Source organism: Calonectris borealis, chromosome 3 (genome assembly GCF_964195595.1).
Source record: "Calonectris borealis chromosome 3, bCalBor7.hap1.2, whole genome shotgun sequence".
Classification (NCBI taxonomy): Eukaryota; Metazoa; Chordata; class Aves; order Procellariiformes; family Procellariidae; genus Calonectris; species Calonectris borealis.
In genome coordinates this window covers 107,115,943-107,124,261 of record NC_134314.1, presented here as the reverse complement: position 1 = coordinate 107,124,261, position 8,319 = coordinate 107,115,943, and positions in this window count along the sequence as shown.

Below are 8,319 nucleotides of genomic sequence, written 5' to 3'. Positions count from 1 at the left end.
GTTTTTTTCTGTCATAGTTCCCCAGACTAACTTCTTTATCGTGTGGCTAGCCAGGGTGAGGGAGCTGAGGGAAACGCATTTGGGGAGGGGGGATGGCAGGACCGCTGCGACCCTCTTCTAGTCTGCTCTAACCTCTCACCAGGTCACTTCTTAATTTAAGTGCTGCCTCTTGGAGCTGCTTCCTGCAATCTAAAATGGGTCTTTCTCGCATGGAATGACCCTGAGTTTGCTTTCATTTCCGTCGGCATCACGGATTTCATAGGTTACTCCACCTTCACACCGCGGTCGGACCGTAATCTGCTTGCAGAGGGAGTTATCACGGGCTAGCTGTGATTTTCCAGGCCACACCAACAGAGAGGTCTGCAGAGAGCTGGTCTGCAGTTAAAGCCCCGGTAGCTGATTAAAGGTGACATGATGCGCAGAAGTGCTGACCTTTCGCTCTAATGTGCGAGAGCAGCATTTGCATGCACACGCCAGATTTAGTTTACACCGTGCGCAGCGAAACCATTCTATGATTTTATGATTCCATGACTGAAAACAAGCATCATTGCATAAAATGAAGGTGATTCAACTTTCAGCGCACGAGGATCATTCATGGGTATTTCCTAAATCTGACAGGAGAGTGTAATTACACCCATTTTCAGCTGAGACCCAAAGGGGCAGCTCCTTAACCGAGGCAAACTGCTGCTGTTGATGGCAGGCTCAGAATGTCTCACTGCAAGTAACGTATTTAGGTGCAAGTACGGATGGAAACTCAACGGGGGATTTTTTATTCCCATAGCAGGTCATCACCCCTATGGTTTGGTCAGAGCACCCCCATCTATTTGTACAAAACCAAGCGGATGCATTAGGCCCTCTGCCCCTCCGCCCCTCCAGCAGCAGTACATTAAAGTCACTGCGCAAAAAAGCCGTTCAATACCGAAGAAGGAAATACTAATAACTGCCTAATAAAAGTTTTAGTAAGAAACAGTTTCCTCCTCCTTGCCAGCAGTGGTCAAAAATGTGGGGAAGCTGGAAATAAAGCTATTAGAATGCAGTCGCATAAAAGGCAAAATCAACCCCTGAAGGAAGTCAAGTTTCTAGAACAAAATTACTCTGTAAAACTCATCTGGATTTGAGAACAGTTATTGTTTTTCTTCCAACCCTCCTTTCATGCTCTAAGTGGACTTAAACGCAGTAGGCACACATCAGTCCAGCTTTAAAACCAGCTCTTTCCTTGTTATTAGCATATATAAAATCCCAGCAGAATAATGCCATCACAGCCATTAAAAGAAATCCCATTTTAATCCTTTTTTGCCCAAGGTAGATGCTTCCCGTTGAATACCAAATGGAAGTGCAAGTCAGGGAAGTTTTACAGTCCAATAAACAAGCATGCCAGATTATGTAGCATGTACATAGAACCCTGCGGACCCGCTTCCTTCCCTGGAACCGAATCTGCCCTAGATAAAGTCCAGTCATCATTTCTCAGCTCCATGGGCTTCTCCATGCCAGGCTCCACCAGGTCTTGGAAGACTCAGGTCCCCTCCCTGCAAACCACCTGGGAGGGTGGGGAGATGCTTTCGGAGCTGAGCAGCACGGCGTAAGATATCCCCTTCCCAGCTGCGGGTCTGGGATGCTGCCTACAGCAATAGCCCTTCCTCCGCGCCTTCGGCAAATGGAAACAAAAACAGAGGAGGTGCAGTCAGCGGAGCAACGCAGCACACAGGGGAAGTCATTTCCTACTGATACCTCTAACACATCATTTTATACCTCGATGCCTGGGATCTGGTTACCTTTATCTTAGCCAAAAGACTGTAGCGGTCATAAAATGTATTTTGCTTTTATTTCTTCTAGAGAACTTTATCATGAGATTTTGATTATCTGTCCTGCAGCAGTGAATTCCAAAGGTTCATTATCTCCCATGCCTGCGTTCACTGTTCTTATTTTTTTCCTTCTAATTTCTCAGTTAGCTCCTTGAGGCATCCATTCATCCCGGAATTGTGAAATGCAGAGAAAAAAGGCAAGGCTGACCAGTTTTTCCTTTCATTTGTCACCGTCTCTAACCCAAATGTTTACCCTTGCCCCCCAGACGTATAAATTCTTTTCCAAACCAAGACATTCTCTTTTTCCCAGGTAAGCAATCCGTTTCATTTTGAGGCCACGCTGAATGGTAATACGAATCTCAACACGTTTCAAGTCTCAGCCTAGCTTTGCAAGGAATAAAGACATCGAAGACGGTCTCATTACTGCAATCCTTCTCAAACACTAACAGAGTAGCACCCTCTAGCGCAAGCTAACAATAAAATCCTCAATAAAAACAACCCTCCTGGGTCACATTCAGTCTTGGTGCATTGCCACTGGAACCGCTGGGGGTGAGCTCAGCCACAACGCTTTTCCCTTCTGCGCTCTGAAGCTTTCCCGGATTTCCTCCCTAGGACCCCCATGGATGCTTTGGGCACCCGTCAGATACTGGACATTGCCCAGGTCTCCAGCAGACCCAGGCGGCAGCATCGCCCGCAGGCAGGCGCCACGGACTCGCCATCGTGCCATGCTGCTTTCTTTTCTATAGGATGCTGCTGCTCAAGAAATCCTGGAAGTAAGAAATATTCCTTGCCAGGAGCCTGCCTCGGGTGTTATGAGACCTGCGAGAGGGATCCTACCTGGTTTGAAAGGACCGAGGGGCAAAAAGGACAGCAAAAACGGGATCGGCTGATGCAGGGAGGGGGCTGAGCCGGGGGCTGGGCTGTGGGAAGCAGGGCTGGGGTGCAGTGGGAGGGCCAGGACTTTCACACGGAGAAAGGTGCTGGTTTCTGGGAGAGTTGGGGACTAACCGGGTGTGAAAGCTGAGGCGGAGGGCAATGCGGTGTTGTATTACCTCTGGTGCACTTTTCTCTCATTACTAGCAATTTCCATAGGTTTCATCAGTTTTATTGTTGTTAAGAGGAAGGAGAACAAGAAAACGACACAATTTTGGCAGACCTTGAGCAGGGGGTGACCTGCGGGGTGAGTGAGGGGAGTGGGGTCATTCCTGGATGCCATCAGCCACAACACGGAGGCAAGTTAACTGTGTCGCGTCCCAGGCAAAATCCCATCGCCCCGGCGCACATCTAGGGATTTTATGAAAACACAGAGCTCCCCTCTCACGCTCTAAAAATAACAGCGAGTGAACGACTACTCGAGATTTCGTAAAAATTAAAAAAAAACATACCTGCTTAACCAGAAGTGGAAATTTTGTCTAACGTTTCAAGGCTAGACCTTCCTTTCATTAAGGGTTAGAACGGAGCTGCAGCGCTTAAGGTGGGGAAGGAGAGTAAATTCCTCAGCGTCAAACCAAGGTGATGCTGAAGTTCGGGAGCCAGCGTGTGCCCGCACTAACACGGGGGTGAGCGTTCACCCCGGGCACACGTGGCTCCTTACAGGGCAAATACCAAAGGCAGAGCCCCAGGGAAAGCAGGCGAGGCACCCGAGCTGATGAGCTATGCGGCGGTTTCACCTACCTCTAATGCTTCTGCTTTTTAACGTACCGGGCACACTGTGAGTCCAGCTGTGGCTTCAGTGTTAAAGGGAAATGTAGGGAGTGATGCTTTTTTTCGAGACATGATAAATAATGGCCGAGGCTGCGATTTGTTTTTGGGGAGTGCCGTTTTTAGGTCGACAACGAGGAGTTCCAGGGTGAGGTTGGACCGTGCGGGTAAGGGGGTGGAGGTGGCTCGAAGCCATCCCAGCGCTCTCCAAATGTGAGGCTGCGCTGGGGAGGAAGCAGGGGCGGTGGAGGGAGGCTGGACCCCTTCCCTCGCCCAGCCCGGGCGGCCGTGGGGACCTGTGGGAAACAGGGCAGCAGTGCTTTGCCCCTGGGCCGTAGCCATGCTCCAATTTTCTGGAGCACCCCTTCGCCCCCATCCCCATTCCCGACCACCTCTGGGCGCCTCCGCACTGCGGCTGGATACGGCCCTGCTGGGCTGGGAAGGGGATATCTTACAAAAACCCATAGCGTTGGAGAGAAGAAAAGGCTCTCTACCTCCTCCGTCTCCACACTGTATTTTACTATTCTCTTCAAATGAAGCAAACATCATTATTTCCCGTTAGGTGTTCCTGGTGCAAGAGTATTTCATTGAAAAATGGTTCTTTAATGCTAATGGGAATTACACTCCTAGCGTGATTTATATAAATAAGGCATGTGCAGTTCCTTAGTACATTCAGATCCAGATGGGAAATGGGATTTCTTTTTTTTTTTGTCCTTCCACACAACATCTGATGAAGTGCTCCAAGCATACAATTTAACAAGCTATTCTCCTCTGGCCTTACAGATGAAAAATAGTCCGTTGTGTCAACTCCTCAGATGCCTATTTTTACACCTTCTGTTTGTTCTTAGTTTGACGTTGTTAATCACGGTCCCACCAAAGCCCCATTGTTCAGCTCTTCAAGAAGAATGTTGTTATATTGACTGTTTGTGCGTCAGCCCAGCTCTCTCTGGAGCTGCACTTGGATGAAATTAGATAATTTCCATTAGGAGAACAGGCATTATTAGTCCCCAATGCCAAATTGAAAAGAGAGCCAAGATTACTATTTCTGGCCGTGTTCACCTCAGGAAGGAACCTTCTCAGCTTTAATGGGATTTTGCTATTGTTGGTTGCCTTCTGTTTGACACTGGGCCAGCAGGGTTGAAAATTGTTTAGAAAGCTGCATGAAATATAATAGAGCCCAAGCCATTTGCTGCAGCACATTCCAGCGTGATGTTTATTTTGAAAAAAAAAAAAAAAAAGGAAAAAAAATTATTGTCCTTGGCAGTAAAAAAAAAATCCCACTAACTTGACTCTCAGAACATATGCTTCTTGTTGCTGTTGTGCTTTCAAAACGTGCTGTCAGGATTGGCGCGTTACATACAGAAGTGATAAATCTAATACTATTTGTAATGATCTACAGGACTTGTAGAAGCAGATTACAGGCACAGGTGGCGACTTCATGACAGGAAAACAAGGTGAAGGATGATATCAGGTCACGTCCAAAGGAGAAAGTCAAGCCCCACATTCGTCAGTAAAATGTGCATCTTCATGTTCTGTGGCTCAGTTTTCCCATCTGTAAAATGGGGTCAAGAACACGTCTTTACAACCTGAAGAAATTAGGAGGACACATGCTCCCCAGACTTTGCCTTCATGGGTGCTGGGGGTCTTCTGAGCTGGGCTCAGCCCCTCCATGGCCCTGGGCACGCAGCCCTGCCCATCCCGCCACCTGCCTTCCCCCGGCGGTGGCTGGACCCTGCTGTCACTGTTATCGTTTAGAGGGCAAGCTCTGCTTTCTCCCCTTCGTCATGCTCCTCATCATCACTTTGCCCAAACACCTCGCCTGCATCTCGGCACACTTATCCCAAACAGCCAGCCTGAGAGAGGGGATGGTGGGCTGAACTCTTGCTCAGCCCCGAATTCCCCACGGGTCTCTTTCTGCTCCGTATTATACTGTTTTGCTCTGTGAATGCCGTCTTAAAATAATTAATGAAAGCATAGTTGACTTTGGAGCGAAAGTTTCCGGTTCCTTGGCATTTCCAACGTGTAAGCTATCTAAGGGTATTGAAATGCAGGACATTCTTTGGATGAGATCAGAATCCAAAAACACATTTTCCCTCCAGGCTCCTTTGGAGCCAGACCCACCTTTACCGCACTTTACCCCTTGTCTAATTCAAGCCCATAAGAAGCTGAGCAAATAGAACAAAGTTATCCATCGTTAGAAAAATAAATAGAGCAAGTGATCTTCAAAGCCTTCAGACGAGGATCCACGCAACAATGCCGGTGTTATCCCTGGGCAATAAACCAGAGCGCTCCTTTGTTTATATTAACCTAGTGTTTACTTCTATTTTAACCAACAAACATTGACTGATTGCATAGTCTTGGCTCGAAACCATCTGCCAAATAATTAAAAATACAATTAGGCTAAAAGAAAAAAAATCTCGTCAGACGCCAGCCGACACGTTTCCTCCACACAAAGCTGCCACCCGCCTGCACGGAGCTGCTCCGACTCAGCCAGAGCAAAGCAGTGATCGCCCCCAGCAAAACCAACACCTGAGCCCCTACCTCGTCCCAGAGCATGGGCCACCCCCAGCGCCTGCCCCCTCATGGTGCTGAGCTGGGGAGTTTGGTTCAAATTTGGCAGGTCCTGGGTGGGGACGACCCCTTACCGTGCTTGCTCATCTCCTCAGCTATCCAGTGGCACTGGCATTTTTAGGAGAGGTCAGGTCTGAAGCTGACCCCGGGCTGACTCTGCTCAGAGCATCCTTTGGCAGCCGCCCGACATGGGAGAGGTTTTGGGCAGGCTGTGGGAGAAGATGGTGCCCCTTCACTGTGAGGTTTGGCAGCTGGGCTCCCCCGGGGTGTTTCCTCGGTCCCTTTCTCTCCCCACTGCCTCAAGCCGTGGGAAAGTGCTGTGCCACCATGCAGGTCACCCACTGGTTTTGCAGCCCAGGAGGAAATAAACTGGTTTGAGTGCAACCTGTCGTGGAAAGTCACCCCTGGCAGCTTGCAGAGGCACATGTGTCCCCCCAGATCCCATCCTAATTGCCACCCCTAAGTGCCACATCAGGGTGAGGTTTATGGGTCCCAGAAGGAAGTGTCCAGATGATGCTCAGGTCCTCGTTTTCACCCCTCAATAAACTCTGGAGCTGACTCAATGAGTGAAACGTTCAGAAACTGTAGGTTAGACAGAAAATAATCTGTGTTTATACGGCTGAGGGAGCTCATCTGCACCCTGGCTATCTCTTCACATACAGCATTTGTCTTCTCACCGACCTTTTTATTTTTTTCCTCTTCATGCTGTGAAATGTTCATTGTCTCCCGCTAAGGAAAGTTTGATAAGGATCTTGCTGAGAGTGGCTTTTAGGAAAACCCATTGCTCCGAAAAGGAACCAACCATTGTAGAGCCAGCACTTCAAAGTTATAGCAGTATCTTGTTTTTTTGTACCAAATAAATAAATAAAATGAAGATGAACAATGTGTTTCCATTTAAGGGGGAGTGTGGGAAAATCCAGGTCTCATCAGACTGGGAAGCGGAGTGATATATGCTGACTAAGAGACTGGAAATAGCGCAGCTGTCAATTGAAGGAATTCAGGGTTGAATAATCACGTCGAGCAGTCAACGTCAGATGGGAACTGCGGCCCCAAACCTGTTCGTTTGAACTCGTTGGGATTCACACGAGAAAACACACATTGGCTTCACGTGTCGCTTGTGGTTTCAGGGGAAGCTCAGGGCTGGGCCATCCCCGCTGCCGAGCAGGCACGAGCGTGCACCCGGCCGGACACCCACTGCAGAGATACGTTTCCAGCACGGGAGGTCACGCAGGTTGTACGTGCTGCCTTATGTTGCCGCCGAAGCTGGCTGCAGTCCTTGCAGAAACCCTCTCCTTGGCTTCGGACACCTCCGGCTGGGAGCTCACTGCCTTGCTGTTCAACTTGATCGTCCCCTCGGCACTTTTGTTTGTATTTGAGGCCAAGGCCCTGGCTTACAGAGGGACTCATGTGGCTACCTTTGCCTTCACTAAGGCAATTTCCACTCTTCACCTGGCATCGGCCGACGCACGCCCAGCCTTGGTCGGATGCTTTAGGTCTAAGAAAAGTGCAGGTTGTGTCCAGCGCAACCCATGCTCAGGATGGCGGTGATGATGGGACACTAATCCTTGGCTGCTCCTCCTCCTTGCATTTGCACCCCAGGGTGGGGGTGGTTCAGCTGCAGGCGATGGGGACCTGTGCCATGGCCACATCCTGCGCCACCAGCACTCCCAGTTCAGCCCAGCCATCAGGGCTGGTCCAAGTGTCCTTTACTGTTTTCTTTTATGGATAATTACCCTTTTTTTTTTTTTTTCTTAGCTGTTGAGGAAGGGAGAAAAGAGCAGGAGAGCTTCCATCCTTTGGTGCTGTGGGACTTGGTGCTGTTTTAATAATAATAACAACAAAATATTGAAAAGGAAAAAAAAATTGCAGTGTATCAGCATGTTTTTAAGGTTGGTGGGAAAAAAAAGACCTTCTAGTCCCAGTGGTATCAGTGAGGAAAACGTCCATTGGATTCTAGTTCTTAAAAAAAAATATCTGAGTCATGCAGAAAGTGCTCGGCTTGGGTAACGTGTGGTTACTGGAGCACTCGGCGAGGGGGAAGGGAAACAAACTCCCAGCCCAGAGCCTCATCATGGCCTTACGAAAATTAACACGTCTGTGAAGATGTGTTCTCTAACGAGGAGGGTGCTGCTTGCCCAGGGGGAGAGAGAAGAGGGGAAGAAGGAGGGAAGGTTCGCTTCCAGCTCACTCCAAAGTTGCTAAATTCAGCCCTTCATTTGCCGAAGAGAAGAACTAGAAATCACAC